This window comes from Bubalus kerabau, chromosome X (genome assembly GCF_029407905.1).
Source record: "Bubalus kerabau isolate K-KA32 ecotype Philippines breed swamp buffalo chromosome X, PCC_UOA_SB_1v2, whole genome shotgun sequence".
Lineage (NCBI taxonomy): Eukaryota > Metazoa > Chordata > Mammalia > Artiodactyla > Bovidae > Bubalus > Bubalus kerabau.
In genome coordinates this window covers 147,928,422-147,953,294 of record NC_073647.1, presented here as the reverse complement: position 1 = coordinate 147,953,294, position 24,873 = coordinate 147,928,422, and the positions used below count along the sequence as shown (strand labels likewise).

General features: G+C 42.7%; 1 long non-coding RNA gene across 5 annotated transcripts in view; it reads right to left on the bottom strand.

The window, feature by feature from the left end:
- Positions 1-6,732: 6,732 nt before the first annotated feature.
- The window catches only part of LOC129639264 (uncharacterized), a 139,517-nt gene continuing 121,376 nt past the window's right edge, over positions 6,733-24,873 (bottom strand). The window contains exons 3-5 of one of the 5 annotated variants that reach the window (XR_008708316.1): positions 11,245-11,374; positions 7,880-8,669; positions 6,733-7,420 (exon numbers count right to left, since the gene is read on the bottom strand). This is a non-coding gene — a long non-coding RNA (uncharacterized LOC129639264). Of the gene's footprint in view, positions 7,421-7,447; positions 8,670-11,244; positions 11,375-24,873 lie in introns of those variants that run through there. The other 4 variants (XR_008708317.1, XR_008708314.1, XR_008708315.1 and 1 more) reach the window with 4 other exon arrangements.

Sequence of the window (24,873 nt, the reverse complement as noted above, 5' to 3'; positions counted from 1 at the left end):
AGGCCTCCCCAGACAACCATTTTGCTTTTTTGCATTTCTTTTCCACAGGGATGGTCTTGATCCCTGTCTCTACAATGTCACGAACCTCATTCCATAGTTCATCAGGCACTCTATCAGATCTAGTCCCTTAAATCTATTTCTCACTTCCACTGTATAATCATAAGGGATTTGATTTAGGTCATACCTGAATGGTCTAGTGGTTTTCCCTACTTTCTTCAATTTCAGTCTGAATTTGGCAATAAGGAGTTCATGGTCTGAGCCACAGTCAGCTCCTGGTCTTGTTTTTGCTGACTGTATAGAGCTTCTCCATCTTTGACTGCAAAGAATATAATCAATCTGATTTCGGTGTTGACCATCTGGTGATGTCCATGTGTAGAGTCTTGTCTTGTGTTATTGGAAGAGGATGTTTGTTATGACCAGTGCATTTCCTTGGCAAAACTCTATTAGTCTTTGCCCTGCTTAATTCCGTATTCCAAGGCCAAATTTGCCTGTTACTCCAGGTGTTTCTTGACTTCCTACTTTTGCATTCCAGTCCCCTATAATGAAAAGGACATCTTTTTTAGGTGTTCTAAAAGGTCTTGTAGGTCTTCATAGAACCATTCAACTTCAGCTTCTTCAGCATTACTAGTTGGGGCATAGACTTGGATTACTGTGATATTGAATGGTTTGCCTTGGAAACGAACAGAGATCATTCTGTTCAGAGAGCAATGAACAGAGATCATTCTGTTCAGAGAGCTGACAGAATGTGGTCCACTGGAGAAGGGAATGGCAAACCACTTCACTATTCTTGCCTTGAGAACCCCATGAACAGTATGAAAAGGCAAAATGATAGGATACTGAAAGAGAAAGTCCCCAGGTCAGTAGGTGCCCAATATGCTACTGGAGATCAGTGGAGAAATAACTCCAGAAAGAATGAAGGGATGGAGCCAAAGCAAAAACAATACCCAGCTGTGGATGTGACTGGTGATAGAAGCAAGGTCAGATGCTGTAAGAGCAATATTGCATAGGAACCTGGAATGTCAGGTCCATGAATCAAGGCAAATTGAAAGTGGTCAAACAAGAGATGGCAGGAGTGAATGTTGACATTCTAGGAATCAGCGAACTGAAATGGACTAGAATGAGTGAATTTAACTCAGATGACCATTATATCTACTACTGGGGGCAGGAATCCCTCAGAAGAAATGGAGTGGCCATCATGGTCAACAAGAGAGTCCGAAATGCAGTACTTGGATGCAATCTGTCTAGTCAAGGCTATGGGTTTTCCAGTGGTCATGTATGGATGTGAGAGTTGGACTGTGAAGAAAGCTGAGTGCCGAAGAATTGATGCTTTTGAACTGTGGTGTTGCAGAAGACTCTTGAGAGTCCCTTGGACTGCAAGGAGATCCAACTAGTCCATTCTAAAGATCAGTCCTGAGTGTTCATTGGAAGGACTGATGCTGAGGCTGAAACTTCAATACTTTGGCCATCTCATGCCAAGAGTTGACTTGTTGGAAAAGACTCTGATGCTGGGAGGGATTGGGGGCAGGAGGAGAAGGGGATGACAGAGGATGAGATGGCTGGATGGCATCACTGACTCCATGGACATGAGTTTGGGTGAACTCCAGGAGTGGGTGATGGACAGGGAGGCCTGGCGTGCTGCGATTCATGGGGTCGCAAAGAGTTGGACACGACTGAGTGAATGAACTGAACTGAAGGCTCGAATCGTTTCTAATGTGAACCACTGTGGTAGAACATATGATACTATGTTTTACAGAAAGTAAAACTATTTTCACAAATGGTGAAATATCTTCACCAGAGCATAACTCTCATTGTGGAAGTATGTTCGTCATGCTTGATTCCTAAAGAGAGTAATTTTAATTAAAAACTTTTAAGGAAAAAACTGCCTATTTTGCAGACTATAACATAAGATAATTGAAGATGGATGGAGGCAATTCAATTTGGTCTCCATTGAATACCAATTGTATACCAATGGATACAATAACCAGTGATCAATAGTCTTCACAGTATTGATCTGAAGTGGTTTCGTTGACATGTAGCTACTTGGAAAGAACTGGCGCCTAAGGAAAATAATCTATTTTTTTTACATCTGTATCTATTTATATATGCTTAAGTACAAGTATCTATAGGATTATAAACATTGTGATTTGCAAATAGTGAACTGAAAATATTTTGATCCAGGAAAACATGATAATAAATAATACAAACGTACTACAATATGTGATTTTAAATGTAAATTTTATTTTCTATATATGTATGTTTGAACAATGTATATTATACTCCCAATATGTCATTTTCTAAAAGGTTATAAATATCTCCAAGTGAGGAGAAAGAACTCTTCAAATTTTATGCCATTTGGAGTATATTTAAGACTTAGCTGAGCGTGAAGTAAAAGACATGTTGTTGGCTGTAAGAAAGTCAAATTACTGTGTGCAGGAAAATTTGTGCTGCTCTGTGCTCAGTATACAATTCTCCAAAATTTTACACCCACTGCTTAGATCAAATCTTTCAATGATGCAGCCAAAGATGAGAAATTATAATTTGGGCCTTGGCTCTTTGTCAAAATTTGTTCAACAGTCTCAATTAGGGGGCACAGTTCTTGAGGTGCTAGCCTGCTGTGTTCCCCCCTTTGCCTGGCAAAGTAATAAAGCCCATCTTTCCCTCTTCTCCATAAAAAGCTTCCCTGGTAGCTCAGACAGTAAAGAATCCACCTGCAATGGAGGAGACCCAGGTTCTATCCCTGGGTTGAGAAGATCTCCTGGAGGAGGGCACGGCAACCCACTCCAGTATTCTTGCCTGGAAAATCCCCATGGACAGAGAAGCCTGGCAGGCTACAGTCCATGAGGTCACAAAGAGTTGGACACAACTGAGCAACTAAGCATGCACAAATGAAATAGCAAGCTGGTGATATATATTTCTCAAGGTATTCATGTATCAATAGCAATCTACCTTGATAAGAATGTGTAAATTGTATTTACAAAGAAGGCTAATGACCAGAGTTTCTCAGCCTTGGCACTACTGACATTTTGAGCCACATCATTTTTTGTTGTGGGAGGCTGTGCCGGGCCTTGCAGGCTGTTGAGCAGCATCTCTGGCCCGAGTCGCTACATGCCAGCACACATACACCCTTGGATGTGACAACAGCATACGTCTCCAGACGCTGCCCAGGGTCCACTGGGGACAATCAGTGCTGGTTGAAAACCACTGCTATAGAACATAGGACACTGGGCTCGACATTCAGTGAAGGGAAAGCATTTAGGACAGTGAGCATGTGAAGTTCCTTTTCCACTGAGCATCTTTCTTCCCTTTCAGTATAAAATAATAAGGCAGCTGACTCCTGCGAAGATGCTTTGTGCTCCATGATGGTATTAGGAACTGGCAACTAACTCTCCTATTTATCTTCAACTTATGTCCCCAGTAAGGCTTTTGAGTCAGGAAAAAAAATGTCCAATCCTTCCCAGTCCTGATTGAAGTTAAAGCTGTAGCTGTGTCTTCATTTCAGCTAGAGAGAGAAGTTTTGACTGGGACATGGCTCTTCTGCGTATCCTGGTCCAGGACCTGTGTCCTGTGTGTGTGTGTGTGTGTGTGTATGTGTCGGACTGGGCGGGCGGGGTATGGGGGATGAGCTTGAGGCCAGATCAAGTTGAGGGGGTGGGGGGACAAGAGGCCAGTCACCCAAGAAAGTATGTCAACATCTGTCCATCACTACAGACCTGGCCTGATTATTATTTTTTATGCTTCTGTAAGCACCAATGAGGTAATGCCACTGAGCAATGTCCTCTATCGCCTGCTGCCTTTCCCACCACTGCACCACCTCTGATATACTAATGGAAAAGCCCAGAGTTTTGTGGGCTGAAAAGGCTTTCAGGCCCACTCAGTAGGTCACCAGTCCCACTTTCTATACAGCGGCTCAGCCTGCACCAAGACAGGCTCCTCTTTTCAGGGTCCTTTCTCATACCTTTTCTGTGAGTGTGGTAGTGGTGGTGGTTTAGTCACTCAGTCATGTCTGACTCTTGTAACCCCATGAACTGTAGCCCACCAGGTTCCTCTGTCCTTTGGATTCTCCAGGCAAGAATACTGGAGTGCTTAGCCATTTCCTATTCTAGGCTGCTGCTGCTGCTGCTGCTGCTAAGTCACTTCAGTCGTGTCCGACTCTATGCAATCCCATAGACGGCAGCCCACCAGGCTTCCAGTCCCTGGGATTCTCCAGGCAAGAACACTGGAGTGGGTTGCCATTTCCTTCTCCAATGCATGAAAGTGAAAAGTGAAAGTGAAGTCGCTCAATCGTGTCCGACTCTAGTGACCCCATGGACTGCAGCCTACCAGGCTCCTCTGTCCATGGGATTTTCTAGGCAAAAGTACTGGAGTGGGGTGCCATTGCCTTCTCTGTCCTACTCTAGGGGATCCTCCCAATCCAGGGAATGAACTCACATTTCCTGCATAGCAAGTGGATTCTTCACTGGTGAGCCACCTGGAGTGTGCCTCCACTTGAAAATGGCAATGGTTAACTACCTGGTTGCTAGAAAAATGGACAGATTATAAAACAAAAGTAGCAGGCACCTTGAAAACTGCCAAGTGGAGCATGATTGTGCAGTCCATTCCAGGAAGAAGCCATAAACCAATGGCCTGGATCTGAAAACGACCCAATGGCATCAGTTTGTATGGAAACTTGGATGAAAGAAATCCATGCAAGTTCTGACTCCATAATGCCTGGCTTTTTCATGGAAATTCACCCAACGTGACAGCCAAGGTTTAAAAATACCTTATGTAGGTGTTCAGAATCATAAGGTCACAGGATTATGAAATGTGAGCTGGCAGAAGCATTTTCTTGTTCCTTTCTCTTTTGGCACTCTTATTTGCTTATACTAAGACTTCAATATTTATTCACTGGCTCAAAATCAACAGGTTTAAAAGGAATCTTGCAAGTCTTTATCTAGAACTCTTTATTGTCTAGAATCATTTAATGATTATTGTGCCTTTACTCAGGCCCCATAACACCAAAGGTTTCTTTTTTCATCCAAATAGATTCATACATAGACACATTTCCCCACTTTTTGTTCCAAATTCTATAAGTTCCCACGGTTTACCATTGCCAAGAAAGGCTGTTGTTCTCCATTAAAGCCTGGACTTCCCACTGCCCAAGGTTTATTTATTTAACAAAGTTTTATTTGTGCTGCCAGTCACTCTAATGGGCCATGAAGATGCAAAGAATAAGATATAGTTTCTAATCTCAGGAAAAACATGATCTCGTTGAGGAGACAGTAAGTAATACAATGTGGTAAGTGCATTATGAAGCAGTGTGCATGGTGCTGAGGGATCACTAAAGGAGGGTAAAACCAGTCGGGGGGGATCAAGGAAGGCTTCCAAGAGGAGGTGGGTGAGCTGAGCGCAGCTCTGGGCTGCACACTGTGTTATGTGCCAAAAGAAAAAGAAAAGGAAAGTGTAAGATTCAACTCTACCCTTGTTGACAAACTACCCTTCAGAGAGTCAACAATATGTCAAAGAAGAAGCACTGTGTAGCAATAATGCTAAGCTGGTTCTTTACTGTTTTTTCCTCTGTTTAAATGTTCTTTCTCTCAAGATATTTCTGTTTAAATGACACAAGAGATGAAATCCATGTAAGAGAACAATAAATTTCCTCTTTATATTCTTTCTTATTCTTTGTGACTATCAACCCATCAGATATAACCTTTAAATGCATTTATCTTTGATCCCAGTAAAGAGCCTTCTAGGCACCAGATATTCTGCTCTGCAAATAAAAGGCAAATGATCTTACCCCAAGGAGATGCCATCGATTTCATGGACGTGTGGGTTGTTGGAATTCTGTGGTGTGAAATGTGTCTATCTGGGCTACTTCAATTATTAGCTAGCTGATGAACTGTCTCATTTGCAATGGGACTGCCCACCTTGTGCGAGCCTCTGGTGATGCAAAGGGGAACGAGGCTACCCTCAACCTTAAGGAGCTCAGAGTTAGGCACAGGAGAAACCCATGGAAATAGCCATTTATGATAGGTGGCAAGTATGTGACAGACAGGTAATCACTGTTGAGGGGCAACAGGGAATGGAGCAGTTATTTGGGCTCCAGAGGGCTTGGAGGGATGTTTGTACCAAACCCAAGGATCAACTATGAGTTTTATAACTGAAGAAGGTAGAGAAAGGGCATTTATGGCAAAGAAAACAACATGGGCAAAGGTCTGGAGGGAGACAAGTGCAGCAGTTTCTCCTATGACAGAGGAGGCTGAGGGGGAGAAGAGGTTCCGAAGAGACAGCTGGGCTTGGATAGCAAAGCACCTCAGGCTAACCAGGTGGAAATTGATCCTAGAGGCAGTGGGGCAAGAACAGTGGTTTTTAAGCATAAGAATGGCTCTATAAATTCTCTGGTTAAATAGTGCTGTCCAAAACAGTTTTCTGGCACGATGAAAATGTCTCTGTCTGTAACCCAGCAGGACCCCATGGGGCATTCACGAGACAGACCCCTCCCCCGTATCCTCTGCTTTAGCTCCTCTCTGGAGTACTTAGATTACTGTATCTGATGCACATTTTCTGAGCTGTTTTTCAGGCTAGAACCTGCGTGCATGCTAAGTCGCTTCAGTCACGTCCAATTCTTTGCAAGCCCATGGACTATAGCCCTCCAGGCTGCTCTGTACATGGAATTTTTTTAGGCAAGAATACTGGAGTGGGTTGCCATTTCCTTCCCCAGGGGATCTTCTTGACCCAGGGATCAAACCCATGTCTCCTGCAATGCAGGTGGATTCTTTACCACTGAGCCACCATGGAAGCCCCCTGGAGCCTAAGGTCTGATAATGTTAACCCCTATGACACCGCCCTGTTACCTCACTATCAACTGATCAGAGAACTGCTCACAAGCTGATCACACACTGTGGGATATCCCTCCCTCACCTGGCCTCTAAAAATGCCTTATTGAAAGCCATCGGGGACTTTGGGTCTTGTGAGCACTGTCTGGGACTCCTTGCAATAACTGCTGTATTTTCCTTGAGTTGAGAACTACTAGCATAAAGAGAGGGTGCTGTATTCAACACCCTAACCTGCCCTCTCCCCAAGAACTGACTCCTACGAGCATCCATTTTGTGTCATGGAGTCTTCTGCCAAAACTCTGCCCCCTCTTTGCCCTGCACCCTACCTTCTCACTGTGGGGTTCCTAAAACCTGTTGGCCAAAGATAGGACTGGACTTTGCCTATCAAGTGATTGGTGGGGGTGGGGGGTCGCAGAGGGCCCCTCTGGTTAGCCACATTGTATAGTGTTTCCTACCCACCAGGGGAAACCCAAGTTAAAGACGGTTGACAGGAAAGCTAATTGAGGGAGATAATTAGCAACAACTATTAGTTCTTTGGCGGCTGTATTCATATTACTGGGGATTACTCAGTAGCAGGAAAGGCCAGTCTTCTATCAAGTCTGTTTAGCCTAAAGAAGTGGAAAAGAACAACAGTTGTTTCTGCATTTGTTTTAAGGTGGAAAGAAAATACACATTCTGCAGTTGCCCTTGTTCATTTGTTGAAACGTCATTGGAAAAGATATTTCCACAGAAGAGAAAACATTTCATAGTTTTGCTGAGGGATCAAAACACATTGCTTACAGCATCCTTTAGTTGTCAAGAGTCACTAAAGAGAACCTTCTTACCCGGGTTTCACTTAAAGCTAACAGCCTGGGGACAGAAATCAGAGGCCTTTGTTGTCTGCAAATTCTCTGGGCAGCTGAGTACAGGCCAGGCGGTGCAAGGCTTTCACAGGCTGTTCCCTGGGACATTGGGAAACACAAGCCCCCAGGGAGAATGGCTTTGGTTTTTAGCTGTTTTATTCTTTACTACAGGTCTGACCTGCTCAACGTTATCTAAACTCAAAGCAGTCAGTTATGCTGGCTTACTTGGTGGCGGCACGCAGGTTTTCAGCCCAGATTGTCTTTGCTTCATCTGTCTGTTCACATGCAGGCAGTAGCTGGTCCTCCCTTGGGGCAGCTGAATGAAGCAAAGGCGTCCATTAATGCGGAGGGGCCAGCTGTCAGCTCCAGAACTTTCCAGTTGAGTTGGAGGCAGTGTCCCGGACATTTTCATCTTAAACATGTGATACTTTATGCTGGGGTTTTCTCAGCCTCCTCCATATCAACATTTGGGACTAGACTCTCTTTGGCCTTGTTGGTGAGCTGTCCTGTGTGCACTGCAAGAAGTTTAGCTGCATCCCTGGTCTCTACCTGGCTTTCCAGGTGGTGCAGTGGTAAAAAATCAGTCTGCCAATGTAGAAGACCTTAGAGATATGTGTTCAATCCTTGGGCCGGGAAGATTCCCCTGGAGAAGGAAATGGCAACCCACTCCAGTATTCTTGCCTGGAGAATTCCACGGACAGAGGAACCTGGCGGGCTGCAGTCTCTGGGTCACCAAGAGCTGGGCACAACAGAGCACATGTGCACACGCACACGGATCTCTACCTGCTAGCTGCCAGTACCGCCCCATACTGGTAACAAGCAAAAATGTCTCCAAAAGTTGCCAATTTGGGGGGAGGGGGATGAAATCATTCTAGTTCAGCGCCTCTGTTGCCAACCTCCCAGCTTTTAGCCAATAATTCCAATAGGGCAACGACTGGAAGACTTGGAGCGTATGCAGCAGGGAGGGACACGGTGGGTGAGGCAGTCTTACTGCTGCTCTGAGACGGTCCGGCCTCTGTGTGGGAAGCGGGGAAAAGGGAAATAAGAAGATATTGTACAGTGGCTAAATCCATAGCACTCATCCAGGCAAGGGTGAATCTTAGCAGTGGGAGTAAGAGGGAAGGATGGATTGGGGCAACACAGGGAGAGAGAGGCACCAAGGCCAGTGGATGGACTGGAAAGGGTGTGTGGGCGGAAGACCAGCACCCACATGGCTCCTCAGTTGTTAGCTTCAGGGCCCTGTACTGAGACACAGGACTTTGGAGGAGAAATTGGTGGAACAGAGGGAGAGATTGTGGGTAGAGATGTTGAGCTTGTGGGTTTTGAGATCCCTCCCAACAGACAGCCCAGCAGAGATAAGGAGGAGCCACTGCGACTCAGAGGCTCAAAGCTGGGGGCCAGGAGTTGGGTTTAGTGGGAACAGACATAGTATTTGAGGCTCTGCAGTAGCAAGTGTAGGTAGGAAAGAACAGCGAAGGGACTCAGCCATACGTACAGGCATCCACCCACATTTTAGTTGAAGCCCTAGGCGACTGGCAAGCTCATTAGACTTTGAGAAGCTGTGTACTATGCTAGCTGGAAAACGGCCCCAGAAAATTCCAACACGGAGCAATGTTAAGGATGTGGAGGACTCTGATATGCGTGAAAACACAGGGTTGTGTTTTCATCATCATCATTACATCCTCTTTTGTATAATGCTTGAGTAACTGAAGCATCTTCACATGTATCAGTTTAATTATAAATTATCAGGAAGGTTCTGCCCTGTCACATGACACTTATATTGGAACACTTCATACCAAGAGGGGTCTGGGCTTTCCTAACCCTGTTGCTTAGCTGAAGGTTGTGGGTCCCTCTCCAGGGTCCACACAGTCAATGCCAGAATTAAATAGGTAACAGTAGTTCACCACACACTTGCTACTCTTCCCATCTCTGTAAGTTTCCTCCAAGCGACACTGCTTGAGCAGCACTCCCATACATTGATCAGCTATGTACCCGCCAGGACTGCCACAAAAACAGTAACTCCTGATCACTCAACAGCCGCCATGTAAAGTAGGGACCATTCTCCTTTTTAAGATGATAAAACTGAGAGATTACATCATTAATTACCCCTTTGACTGCAAATAGAGGATTCAACACAGAGAGCCAAGTCACAGAGAAAAAATTATAAAATTCCCTCTGTACAGAGGGGCAAAGTTAGGCTAGTACTTGGGTGGCTGACTGGGAAAATGAACTGGGTTAACTGGGTCGTTTGCTCAACCCAGCCAGGAAGTGGCAAACCTGGAACTCCACCCGAGCTGTGGTCCCTGTAGAGAGGTCCTGCCATCTGCTCCCCCAGATGAGAGAGTCCCACCCTGGGTGGGGCGGTGCAATCCTAGTAGAGCTCTTAATCCCATTGCTGGGCCACATGCCAGACCCATCCTCAGAGTCCCTGGAGGCCAACTCTAGGATAAGAAGCACTGCTCTGTGCTCTTTGTGTGTGCATGCTCAGTCCTGTCTGACCCCGCGACCCCATGAACTATAGCCCGCCAGGCTCCTCTGTCCGTGGGATTTCCCAGGCAAGAATACTGGAGTGGGTTGCCATTTCCTTCTCTAGGGGATCTTCCAATCCCAGGGATCGAACCTGAGTCTCCTGCATTGGCAGGCGGATTCTTTACCACTGAGCCACCTGGGAAGCCCTAAGCATAGCAGAGGATGGTTTGTCTTCTACCCAGCCTTATCTCCCAGCCTCAAGCCACCTTTCTTGCTCAAATCTGCACTCAAATAAATTAACTGGTCAGGCCAGAACAGAGCAACCATATGACCAAAGTTTACATCATGATCTTGCAATTTCACATGAAATATAGACCAGCTTTTGGCTAAACAGGCCGAATCCCACCCCCAATGCCCACCCCCTTTTCAAGAGGTAAGACAGAAGCATGACTTCCTCCTTCGAGAGGGATCTCTGACTGGCACTCACTGTTCCCAGGCAGCTTTCAAAATCCCACATGTGTGTTTCTAATTAAAATATGTCTGTCTATGAGAACGCTGGAGGGAGCAAACAATCTGGTTTTGGCTTCACTTTTAGTTAGTATGTGCTGGAAATAAACTTCCATGTTTTATCTGAGCAGCTGAGGCAGAACTCCACAGAAAGGAGGCTCTGGAGAAGAGCGTCATTAACAAAGTCCATACTCGGTCTGCATAGACCAGATGGTGGTGGTGGTGGTAGTGGTTCAGTTGCTAAGTCATGTCCAACTCTTGTGACCCCATTGACTGTAGCCCACCAGGCTCCTCTGTCCATGGGATTTCCCAGGCAAGAACACTGGAGTGGGTTGCCATTTCCCTTCTCCAGGGGATCTTCCCAACCCAGGAATCGAACCTGGGTCTCCTGCATTGCCAGCGGATTCTTTAGCGACTGAGCTATGAAGGAAGTCGCATGCACTAGGACAGATGGTTAAATGGTGAAGTACAGAACTTCAGTGCCAGGCAGGAATCAAGAGCTGCCCACACCTCCCGGGTCCCTGCACCCACCTCCTGAGACCCAGCCCACGTGGCCTAGCACACCCTCTGCAGGATGCCCGGCTCCAAGACCACCATGTTTGGATTGCTCTCACCTTCTGCTGGGTGGTTGTTCCATCTTCTGAATATTCACCCTGGGTCAAGTTTATGCTTAGGGATCGAATGACCTGGGTTTCATCTGACTCCACCATTTACACGCCTGTCACAAGGTCTTAGGCTCCTCACCTGCAAAACATGAAGTTTAAAGAAACTGTCAAGTGTTTTGCACCACAAGCAATAAATAGTTGCTGTTGTTGTTTAGTCCCTAAGTTGTGTTTGACTCTTCTGCGACCCCATGGACTGTAGCCCGGCAGGCTCCTCTGTCCATGCGATTTCCCAGGCAAGAATACTGGAGTGGGTTGCCATTTCTTCCTCCAGGGGATCTTCCTGACCCAGGGATTGAACCCAACCCAGGGATCAAACCAACCCAGGGATCGAACCTGTGTCTCCTTCATTGCAGGTGGATTCTTTACCCACTGAACCACCAGGGAAGCCTTGCAGAAAACAGGACTCCTGCTTTTGGTTTTTTGCTCAACTATGAATAATGGACTCTGCCATCCTTGACTCCCCTTCTTCCACCAGCTAAGGCTCTTTCTTGTCCCATTGGGCTTATGGAATTGTCTAATCCAGCTATGGTTTCATCACATAGAGGGCTGAGAGGCTGAGGCTTCTTCTTCTGGGGGTGTTGTGTGGGTTCTTTACCTTTTTATCACACATCACATTTTGGAAATATATTTTTAACATGTCTCACATTTACACTGAAACCACAATCCCCATTTAATTCTGTGAATCCTTGGTTCTCCTTAAACTCTGAATCTTTTTCTTTCCAGTGCTCCTTTCCCACTGTGCAATGGAGATGTTGCATAATATTCATAGCACTACTCTTTGGTTTTCTGCTTGCTTTTGCATATCCCTGTTGGTCAGATTTATAAATACTTTGGGTCTTTTTGCTTTGTGGCTAGAAATGAGAAACTTCCTGTTTCCAGGAAGTAGGTCCTCTTTCATTTCTCAGCAGCCTTAAATTCTGTGTACCATGGTCAGTTGCTGTTCCCCTACCTCAGGCCCCTTCTTACCCATTAGGAACTGGAATTCAAGTTTAACTGTTTTTTTCTTCATAACTGTAAGCTGCTATGTTTGATGACATGATATTATGCCACTGATTTGAGTGCATAATGACCTTAGTGTATGTGTAAGTCATCTGGCTCTGTGTAACAAATTACCCTAAAATGTAACAACTTACAAAAAACATTTAGATCTCACAATTTCTTTGGTTCTCTCACAGGCTGCAGTCAAGGTGTTGGCTAAAAGCTATAGTTAACTCAAGGCTCAAGTGGAGGAGAATCCACTTCTAAGTTCACTCAAGTGGTTCTGGGCTGGTTTCAGCTCCTGGCAGGCTATTGGACTGAGGGTCTCAGCTTTTTGTTGGCTGTTGGCCAGAGGCCTCCCTTTGTTCTTTGTCTTGTAGGTCCCTACATAGGCTACCTCACAACATGGCATCTGAGAGAGCAAGCAAGAAAAGCCAGAGAGAAAGTAAAGTTGACGTAACAATCTTCAAAACTTAATCTTGGAAGTAATATCCCATCGCTTCTGCCATGCTCTATTTGGCAACAGCAAGTCACTAGGTCCAGCCCTCACTCAAGGGGAGGGGACCACATAGGGTATGACCACCAGCAAGTAGGAATTGTGGGGCCATTTTGGAAGTTGCCAAGCACAGTGTATGATACAATGTGGCATGAAATTAAGACATTCACATGGATTTAAGCAGCAAACTGTTTGGAGATCACTGCTCTTTGCCAGATCCCTGTCTGGGTTCTATAGCATAACCTTCTGAACCTCCCTGCATACAATTAAGTGTAGCCTGGTCCAGACTTCTGTTTTTTCCTGGCCTGGTAGTCTAGCTTTTAAGACTTTGCTTCTCCTAGTCTAGTCCTTCCTATTGCCCGATAACCTCTTGTTCTGACCCACGAGATAGATTCAGCTATATGTTGTTAGGCCAGAGCAACCAATAAAATCACAGAGAAATAGATTCATTAAGTGTATAATGGCTGGTTTTATTAGATAAAAATGACAGCTATGAGAGACTTTTAGTTAATTTTTCAATTTTCCAAAATTTTTTGGTTGGGTTTTGTTTGTTGGTTGGTTTGATTGAGCTATAGCGTAGGGGATTAGAGTATACCATCCCGAAATTGTCACTTTGGCTTAAAACTTATTTGTTCTTCTTTTTTTTTTTAACCCCCACCCCTTAAGACTTATTTGGGCTGAAAAGTGAGAAATAGCAGATATCAAAAAAAATTTTTCTGCCTTCCCCACTATTTGCGTAAAAGTGGGACATAAAGTTCCTCTTGAAAAAAGTGTCTCCCTGTCTCATACCAGGAAGAGAAGGACAATTCTTAGCTTCTTAATCATTGCAGACAACTCTAGACTCTTATGAGCCCAGAGACATCATTGAGAGGAATCTACATCACAAATTTTACTAAATAACTGTTATCTTCTATTAGTTTCCCCCCTCAATATTTACCTTCCCATTGTTTGCCACCCATAAAAGCCTATACCCCTCTGCTTTTTGTCTTATCACTTTTTGACATATTTATTGTTCTTTGTTAAGATGCTATATAAGCCCCAAGTTCTAGCCCCTGCATTGAGTCACTCGTTACTGAGTTTCTCCCACATTTATACACTCTGATGTATTAATTTTTTCTCTTGTTAGTCTGTCTTTTGTCAGTTTTATTTCCAAGGCCCCAACTGTAGAATCTAGAAAGGTAGAATAAGTCTTTTCATCCTCCCCTGCAATAGACACAACTGAAAAGTTGGTTCTGGTATGTTTAGGAAGGCTTCTTAAGAGCCCATTTTGAACTTCACCATTTCAGTCAAAAAAGAAGAGAGGAGGATTATCAACAGGCAAGAAGGAAGACTAGGAGAAATGATGACTACATGCAGTGTCTTAGCTGCGATCCTAGAACAGAAAAAAGACATTAGTGGAAAAACTGGTGAAACCCAAATAAAGTCTGGGGTTTGGTTAACTACAATGCATCAGTGTCAGTGTCTTCATTTTGCCAAATATGCTACAGTCATGAAGATGTTAACCACGGGAAAACTGGGTGAGTTGTTAAAAAATAAACAGGGGAAATACAGGGAATTTTTCATGCTCTGTAAAAAGCCTTCCAAAAAAAGTGTCAGGACATAGTTTTTGTTTTGTTTTGAGGAGGATGTGATTCCAACATCACTTCTCCTTCCTCCCCTGTTCAGATGCCATCTGTTAGGTCAAGACTGTAAGGCAAGCATTTTCTAGGAGAACCACATATTTTCTAACTCAGAGTGGTTTGAAACAGATATTTCCAGGCAACCATTTGGGACACGGTCCATTTCCAAGCTGAGAAACTCCACACACACCCTCATGTGTATTTGCTAATATCTTCCAAATATGTCACTTTCTATTGTAGTAATAGTGTTTCATCACAAACCTATGAAGTGCTGGCTTCAGTGGCTTCACAGAAGGATACACTGTTATCAGAAGTGGTTGGGCAAACCCCTAGATGAATGAAGATGTGAATTTCACTTTGTGGCATTTTCAGCATGAGTCCACATAATCAAATACTCCCATTTTCAGACATGATTTTTTCATTTATTCTGGATAAGTACTGCTGGGAAGTTTCCCACTGCAGGGGCAGGTACAGACACATTTGGCAAATTCCTTATAGAGCATCTATAATGAGCCCCTTCCGTTTATGACCGCCAGATCACCAAATGACATGTTCAGATGCTGTCTCCTCACTGTGACATGTTCCTGCAGCTAGGCACTGGCCAAAGCTTGTTTTTTTCCGGGAGTAAACCTTCCAGCAAGTAAATAATTACTGAGGGTTTCCCCCAAGGTGTTTTCCAAGGTAATGTGTGCAAGTATAGGTAAAGGTGTTCTGAACATGTGCTCTCTCTGAAGGATAAAAAGAACATTTAAGAATCTGCTGCTTTTTAATATATTAATAGCATGTGTTTGCTCACTTCAGGAGAGACTGTGGCAAGGCTTTTGAAGGATCTGACTTTCATTCAGGATCATGGCTGTTTTAACATTTGTTGGACCAGCATTAAAGAAAATGAAGCTGATCCATATAGCCAGTGTCTCCCTTGCAAGAAGAAAGGTTAATACAAATCAATAAATAAACCTTGGTTCAGGATGAAGTTACTGATGATACAATTGTTAGAAAAAAATCTGAAATGGTAAAGAAAAATTTAAATGTGCTTAATTTCCTTCCTTTATAGATCCTGTTGTTCTTATGCTGTAAATAGCCTTCTAATTCTTTACCTGCTCATCTCTGCCAGGCAGACCACATGTATATGCCATGGTCCTGGACGTGGAAGGACTAACTTCTATTTTATAGCTCCAGGACCTTATGGGATACAGTCTTCGTGGGCTCACCAGGTTGCAAGGCTGAGGTCCTTGATTTCCCTACAGAGTTCTAGCATCCTCTCCTTGGGGCTGTTTTACTGTTTGGTGTCACAAGCCACAGAGATCAAGAGAACAGGAACTGTCTCCAAGAGAATGCCCACAATACGTAGTTATTGGCATTTTCAATGATATGATATCAATGATACTATCATCCTGGGTTTCTCTATCTTAGCGCTACTGACATCTGAACACACTAGATGCCAGTAGCACCACCCAAATCATGACAACTGAAGTGCCTCCAGATATTGCCACATGTCTCCTGGGGGGTCACAACAACCCACCCCCCTTCTCCCTACCCCCTCCCTTGGAGAACCACTGCTGTAGTCAGCCAGACAGAAATCTCTGATCCAGAGAACTAGGGAATAGGCAAAAAAGATAAAATACAAAGAATGGCATTTCAGGTTTAAAGGCGTAAAAAAGCCACATGTTACTGTCTTTTTAACACCAGCAAGACAATACAAATGCGGGCTGTAGGGCAGATGCACAAGATCTCTGCAGAGAGATGGCCATATTCTTTGCCAAACCCCTAGGTGGCCTTGGGGACCCCTGGAGAAGGCTGCCAGGATTCAGCCTGTGGATGCAAAAGCCACGCCTGAGAACAGGGTAAAGGAACCCATGCCTCTCTAACTAGCCCAGCACAGGAGAGGAAGGTACTAAGAAGGCAGAGCTGAAAAGCTACTGGTTTCTTGAGAGTCATTTTTTTTTAATTGAGGTAAAATTCACCCAACATAAAGTCACCATTTTAACCACTTTAAAGTGTATGGTTTATGGTTTTCGGTACATTTACAAGGTTGTATAGCTATCACCTCTAATTTCAGAGCATTTTCATCACCACAAAAGAAATCTGCACCCATTAGGCAGCTGCCCCCTTCCCTCTTCCCCAGACCCAGACAGTCACTCACTTACTCTATGCCTGTCTGTGGACTGACTTATACTGGAATTTCATGTAAATTCATGTAAATACAATAACAGAATATGCAGCCTTTTTTAATCTAGCTTTTTGATTTGATATAATCTCTCCAAGGTTCATTCATGTCATAGCATGTATCAGGACCCCAGTCCTTTTTACTTACCAAGTAATATTCAATTATATGGATTTACCACATTTTCTTTATCCATTGCTCAGTTACATTTCCTCAGGACATTTGCACTGTTTTCCCAGCTATTGTGATAGAGCTGCTATGAACATGTATGTACACATTTTTGTTTGAATACCTGTTCTCAATTCTTTTAGGCATATACCTAGGAGTGAAATTGCTAGGTTAGATGGTAATTTGATGAAGAATAACCAATTTTTAATCTGGAAATCTAAAGAGGTTGATTTTTTTTTATGATTATTAAAAAAAAATCTATCAGGGACCAGACTCTGATATTATAATTAGGGCTTCCCTGGTAGCTCAGGGATAAAGAATTTGCCGCAATCCAGAAGCCCCAGGAAACATGGGTTTGATCCTTGGGTCGGGAACATCCCCTGGAGAAGAAAATGGCAACCAACTGCAGTATTCTTGCCTGAAGAATTCCATGGACAGAGGAGCCCGGTGGGCTCAGTCCACAGGGTCGCAAAGAGCCGGATACAACTGAAGTGACCTAGCAGCAGGGACCAGACATGAAAACAACATCAATGTGGCTTTGAAACACCCTGGAATAAGCCTTTTCAACACTGGGCTTCAAATGGTCTTTGGCAGTTTCTGGATAGGCTTCAAGAGAACTGAAAACCTCTGGAAACGGGGTATCAATTCTCTGTGTGTGCAAATGTGAACTTTGCTAGGGAGAAGATTAATAGTTTTCAGTAGAATCTCATAGGGGTCTGTGACTCCCCCAAACCTGGAAACTTCTGCATTAGAAATATCACTCAGTTGCTTTAAGAAAAAATAGTGTTAAAAAAAAGAAAAAATCATGTGGCTAAACATATTACAAATTTATTTGTCAATTATACCTTCATAAAGTTGAAAAAAAATAGTTTGGAAGTCTTCATTTTAATGCTTGGGAGTGATGTGATTCTTGGCAAACATCTACATTTCTAAGCTTCCCTGTGTATAAAGTGGAAGCAGTGACAAGACCTATCACGCTGTGTGATCATGAAGTCAGGTCATCTCTGTGGACCTAAGATGGATGGAAGAGAGCTTGGGACACGGTGCTGCTCTAGATGTGCAGACTGCCCTGGGGGGTGCGTGGGTGGGTGGAGATCATCAACCTGTGCTCAGAATATCTCCAAGTTCTCTACTTTAGTGACTGTGTCTTGATGCCTTGTCTTCTGTAGAGAAGACCAAGCACCACAGCAAACTCTTTGGCTGCTAAAAATAGACATATAAAAGCAAACTGCACTTAATATTCTAAGAAATCTCTAAATAATCTCTTTTTTTGGTCAAGCTACATGGCTTGTGGGATCTTAATTCCCTGACTACAGATCAAACCCAGGCCCTCAGTAGTGAAAGGGCAGGGTTCTAACTACTGGACCACCAGGGAATTCCCTCTCTTAAAATAGTTCATTTTTAGGAGAAAACTGATATAATTAAGTTAATAAATTCAAATCCCTCTCCTAACAATTTGAGTCTCTCTTCCACTCCTGGCCTTGGGTGCCGATCCATTTTGGTTTTTTCCTATTTTCTTTCTTTCTTTTTTTTTTAATCCAGTTTCTGTTCCTAGATCAGATCAGATCAGATCAGTCGCTCAGTCATGTCCGACTCTTTGCGACCCCATGAATCGCAGCATGCCAGGCCTCCCTGTCCATCACCAACTCCCGGAGTTCACTGAGACTCACGTCCATTGAGTCAGTGATGCCATCCAGCCATCTCATCCTCTGTCGTCCCCTTCTCCTCCTGCCCCCAAGCCCTCCCAGCATCAGAGTCTTTTCCAATGAGTCAACTCTTCGCATGAGGTGGCCAAAGTACTGGAGTTTCAGCTTTAGCATCATTCCCTCCAAAGAAATCCCAGGGCTGATCTCCTTCAGAATGGACTGGTTGGATCTCCTTGCAGTCCAAGGGACTCTCAAGAGTCTTCTCCAACACCACAGTTCAAAAGCATCAATTCTTTGGTGCTCAGCCTTCTTCACAGTCCAACTCTCACATCCATACATGACCACAGGAAAAACCGTAGCCTTGACTAGACGAAACTTTGTTGGCAAAGTAATGTCTCTGCTTTTTAATATGCTATCTAGGTTGGTCATAACTTTCCTTCCAAGGAGTAAGTGTCTTTTAATTTCATGGCTGCAGTCACCATCTGTAGTGATTTTGGAGCCCAGAAAAACAAAGTCTGACACTGTTTCCACTGTTTCCCCATCTATTTCCCATGAAGTGGTGGGACCGGATGCCATGATCTTCGTTTTCTGAATGTTGAGCTTTAAGCCAACTTTTTCACTCTCCTCTTTCACTTTCATCAAGAGGCTTTTGAGTTCCTCTTCACTTTCTGCCATAAGGGTGGTGTCATCTGAATATCTGAGGTTATTGATATTTCTCCCGGAAATCTTGATTCCAGCTTGTGTTTCTTCCAGTCCAGCATTTCTCATGATGTACTCTGCATAGAAGTTAAATAAACAGGGTGACAATATACAGCCTTGACGAACTCCTTTTCCTATTTGGAATCAGTCTGTTGTTCCATGTCCAGTTCTAACTGTTGCTTCCTGACCTGCATACAAACTTCTCAAGACGCAGATCAGTTGGTCTGGTATTCCCATCTCTTGAAGAATTTTCCACAGTTTATTGTGATCCACACAGTCAAATGCTTTGGCATAGTCAATAAGCAGAAATAGATGTTTTTCTGGAACTCTCTTGCTTTTTCTATGATCCAGCGGATGTTGGCAATTTGATCTCTGGTTCCTCTGCCTTTTCTAAAACCAGCTTGAACATCAGGAAGTTCACGGTTCACATATTGCTGAAGCCTGGCTTGGAGAATTTTGAGCATTACTTTACTGTTCCTAGATAGCTGGAGTTAAATAAGAATGGTTATCCCAGGGCACCATCATCCATCCAGCTGGGCAAGCCAGAAGATCATAGTGTTATCTATGAGGCCCCTTTCTCTCCTACCCATGCCCGCCCTTCCATTGAATCCGTATCACTACCTTCCCATGATAGCGCCTTAGCACAATTCTCCCATTCTCTTTCTTTCTCTCCTAAATTACAAAATCGGCCTTCTAAATGACCCCCTGCATTTCATGTCCCTAATCCCTCAACAGCATCCATTGATTCTCAATGCTGCCGAGGTGATCTTTTTACACTGCCGACTTGATGAAGCCACCTTTCTAGAAAGGCTTCAATGACACCACTTTGTTCTCTGCATAAAAATCAAAATGGTAGCAGAGAATACTCTATATTCCACTTTATATACTTTTCAATCTGGCATTATCTCCCATCATCCTCACATCTCTTTAGAGTTAGTCCCCATTTCTCAAGCATGCCAAGCTCCTTCCCATCTCAGGATCTTTGCACATCCTGGTCTCTCTGCCCAGAATGTTCCCCACCGCTATCTCCTTCATCTGCTCACACCAATTGACCTTTGAGGTTTTAAGTCAAACATCACATTCTCAGAAACACAATATCTTAACCTCCTACTCACAGGCTAAATGAACTTTTCCTACTATGATTCTCATTGTACTTGTTACAATTATACATTTACAGTTTATCTGATTATTGAATCATAGCTTGTCTCACTCAGAATAGAAATTCTAAGAGGGCAAGAACTTTGTTTTTGCTTTATCACTGTATTGCCAGCACATTATAGTGTATACACACATGTAATTTCTGAATGAAAGAAGGTAAAAAATTCACCTGTAATGCTAAATATGTAAAATTCTGACACTCAATTTACCTAAAGAAGAAAAAATGCTATTGAGAGACTTACATCAGTGGATCTCAAAGGGTGGTCCCCAGAAACCCAGCAGTCCCCAACACTTTCAAGGGTTCCATGAAGTCAAAACTATTCTCATAATATTTCAAAGACAGTATTTGTCTTTTTCACTGTGTGGATATTTGCACTAGTGTTACAGGGTGATGGGAAGTCAACTTGCAGGCACCCGATCATGAATCAAGGTGATAGCACCAAACTGGTGATTGTGTTCTTCACCACTGTGCACTTGAAGGAAAAACAAATGCTGGTAAGAATTATTACTTTTAATTATTACCTTTAATTTACTTTTTATTACTTTTACATTTCAACTCTTGCATATACATCTTAAATTCTGTGTGATGAAATGAGAAGTGTGTCTATAACATTTCTGCATACCAGTGTTCATATATTGTCTCAAGGAAACACACTCAGCGACTGAGGTGTCAGTACTTGAGTTGCCAGTTAAGCTAGCTGCTGTTTTCATGTAATGCCATTTTAACTTGAATGGTGACTGACAATCAATGATTTTGGAGACTTAGGAATGAGGCAGACGTTTTCTTACAAATGAACAAAATGAGTCTATCACTTTAAGGAAAACAGTTGACAGTTTTTGTTGCCAGTAATACAATTTCAGTTTTCAAGTGACGATTAAAATTTTAGAAAATCTGAATCTGTTCCCATGGGCTTAACAGCTTCACAAAACTTATAGGTGTCTCTGATGAGATCAGCGGTACTATTAATGGGTGTGTTTTATTAAATTATATAAGGAAGATCTGCCTAACTCAACAAACCAGTATTTCCCTGACCAATATATGATGCTAGAAAATCATGCATGGTTAAAATATTCATTCAAAATGTCAGATAAACAAATGAATTTTAATGTAACCAAGTATGAAAAGTTAATTATTATGGTTTTAAATCTCATAATGCATCTTTTCTTTAAGAAACTACCACATTTGATATGGTTTTACAATGGAATACTACTCAGCCATAAAAAAGAATGAAATAATGCCATTTGCAGCAACATGGATGGACCTAGAGATTATCAGACTAAGTGAAGTAAACCAGAGAAAGACAAATATATAACATCACTTATATATGGACTAAAAATGATACAAATGAACTTATGTACAAAACAGAAATAGACCCATGGACATAACAAGCTTAAGATTACCAAAGGGGAAGGGGGGAGGGATAAACTAATCTTGAAACTAATACAATATTGTAAATCAAATATGCTTCAATTTAAAAAAATTACAACATTTCCCAACTTGGCCATGGTACTGAAGAATATCCACAACTATCTAAAAAAGCTATTAATATACTCCTCCCATTTCCAACTACATATCTGTGGGAAACTGAGGGTTTTTTTCATATTTTTCAACCAAAACACTTTCACAGTGTATTAAATACAAAAGCAAATATGAGAATCCAGCTGCCTCTATTAAGGCAGACTACAAAGATGTATTTAATGCCTTTCTTCTTAATAAGTTTTTTTTTTCTTTCTTTTTATTATTTATTTATTTATCATTATTATTATTTTTCTTTTACTTTACAATATTGTATTGGTTCTGCCACACATCAACATGAATCCGCCACGGGTGTACACATGTTCCCCATCCTGAAACCCCTCCCACCTCCCTCCCCATATGTATAATAAGTTTTTTTATTTTAGAAAATAGCTATTTTCATAAAAATATGTTAACACGTTACTTGTTTATTACAGTTATTTTAAGTGACAGTTATCATGTACCAATGCCTGTTTCATAGTATGCATAACATAAAGGTGAGGGAAGATGTCAAAGGATAAATGTCAATAGAAGGACAACTCATTTATTTGGTTACTAATAATTTAAGTACTAATCATAAAATACATTTTTGATATTGAAAAAAAAAGTAACCTGGGCTTCCCTGGTGGTCCAGTGGTTAAGAATCCATCCGCCAATGCAGGGGACATGAGTTCAATCCCTGCTGGGAAGATTCTACATGCCTCATGGCAACTAAGCCCACGTGCCACAAGTACTGAATCCCATAAGCCTAGAGCCTGTACTTCAAAACAAGAGAAGCCACTGCAATGAGAAGCCTGTGCACCACAACTAGAGAAAACCCATGGCATGCAGCAACAAAGACCCAGCACAACCAAAAATAAATATAAATCTTAAAATATATATATATATATATATATATATATATATATATATCTCTGACAAGACTGGCCCATGGATGGACTGCTCTTTGTTATATTAGCCTCTATATTTTCTATGCTTGAAATATTTCTTGATAAAATAAAAGAAGCAAACCATGCTCATAAATTGGGGAAATTAAGTGATAACTCAGGGGATGACAGAGGATGAGATGGTTGGATGGCCTCACTGACTCAATGGACATGAGTTTGAGCAAGCTCTGGGAGTTGGTGATGGACAAGGAAGCCTGGCATGCTGCAGTCCATGGGGTTGCTAAGAGTTAGACACGACTGAGTGACTGAACTGAACAAAGTGGGAACTAGAGGGTAGAGTCTTCCAAACCATATAATTTTAAAATGTATTCTTTATCCATGTGCTTTTATAATTTTTCCCAAACCTATGATAGAATAGGTTTTATCTGGAAGCCAGGCCTCTCCTCCCAGCTGTCAGTTTTGGGACCCCTGTCTCTGGGGGTTTACTCAGGGGAGGAGAGCAGAGACCCCCAGATGTCCAGCTCCCAGCACCCTGCATAGGGGTCCTCCAGGGCATTTATGACAGAGCTGTACCCAAGTCTTCACCGCTCCCTACCTCCCACCCACACACCATACACACACACTCACAGCCCTACTGATTGTTTTTGTAGAAGGATTGACTGCTAACGGAAGCCTGCTTAGTTCAGGGGCAAAGATTTGGTTTCCTGGCAGTGCTGGCCATGGCGCCAGGACCTACACTCTCCACTTTCAGCCATTTCAGCTTCTGAGACCTTCCACTGGCTCCCCTCTACAGAAGTGGTCAAAGATGTTTGTATTTTGTCATTGGTGAAGATGATGACAGAACTGATCAAAAAAATGCCACTCTAACACTTCCAGCTCTTAACCCTATCACTGTCCCAAATATTTTCCTGGGGAGTTTGTTCTATTATACATATAGGCCTTTATGTTCGGTAAAGTTCATGTATAACAAAACAGACAGATCTTCAATGTACCATTTCATAAGTCTTGACAAATGTATACCGCACCACCTAAATCCTGTGAAACTGGTCATTATTTTCACTCTAGAAAGATCCCCCTTACCCCTTTCTTCCCAGCCCCAATCTCTACCCTCTTCTCCTTAGAGGCCATCAGTTTGATTTCCCCAGCTTACTGAGTTTTGAAGTGTATCTGGGAATTGGTGAGCGAGGAAGCACAGTTGTAAGAGTTCTTATTCACTAGATATGTTGAGTTGTGGATTTATCCTAAGGGGCTCTGCCCAGTCTCCACCTGGAGGCCAAATTCTCACAAATGAGCTTTTGATTAAGGTCTAACTGAAATCCATTTCCCCTCAAGTTACTTCTGTTTCCATGGACATAACCCTGGCACCATATCCAGGAGATGTCAGTGCTTAAGGGCCAAGGAGGAAAATATATAGCTAAGTAAGGAAATCAAGACTCAAAGTTTAAAATCTAGCTCTGTTTTGAAACTCATCATTTTGTAAAGGTTTCTTTATTTTTAATTGAAGGATAATTGCTCTACCACATTATCTTGGTTTCTGCCATACACCAACATGATTCAGTCATAGGTATACATATGTCCCCTCCCTCCTGAACCTTCCTCCTGAAACTCATCACTTTTATGTCCATGTTTTATAACAAGAGGCTGCAGACAGGAGATCTAAATTTTAAGCTAGTCCCCTGGACTAGCTATGACCTTGGATAAATTACTTCCCATCCCTGAACTTCTTCCAGCTATAAAGTGAATATTGCTGTATTGATTCCCACTCTAATGGGTAGCATAAATCTCGCAGCCACAGAATTTGGAACAATGGCTTGTTTATGCGCATAGTTCAGCCTCCCTCATCTTCAAGGAAAGAAAAAGTGATCCTGGTGTATGATGTCTAATGAAATGAAAGTAAGCTCCTTCAATCCCAGTAAAGAAGCACTGAAGAGCAGATTTGATGACAAAATTACCCTTAAACACAAGGGCCCCTTCAGGAGGGATGGCAGAATTCTCACAATTTTATTCATTATCAGATAAATCTGCTTATTTTATATTTCCTGCCAGACTATCGTTCAGATGTCATTAGTCATACATATGCAAAAAAAGCCATGCTGTCTTCCTAACTCTGCTGAAGTCACTTCTGTATTGTTCTGTTCATTAGAATGTTCAGGAAGGATCCATTTTTATTTGGTTCGCACAATAAAATAGCTCCAAATGGTAATGATTCCCAAACAGTACTTTGTTCCCAGGGAATCACACGTCAGA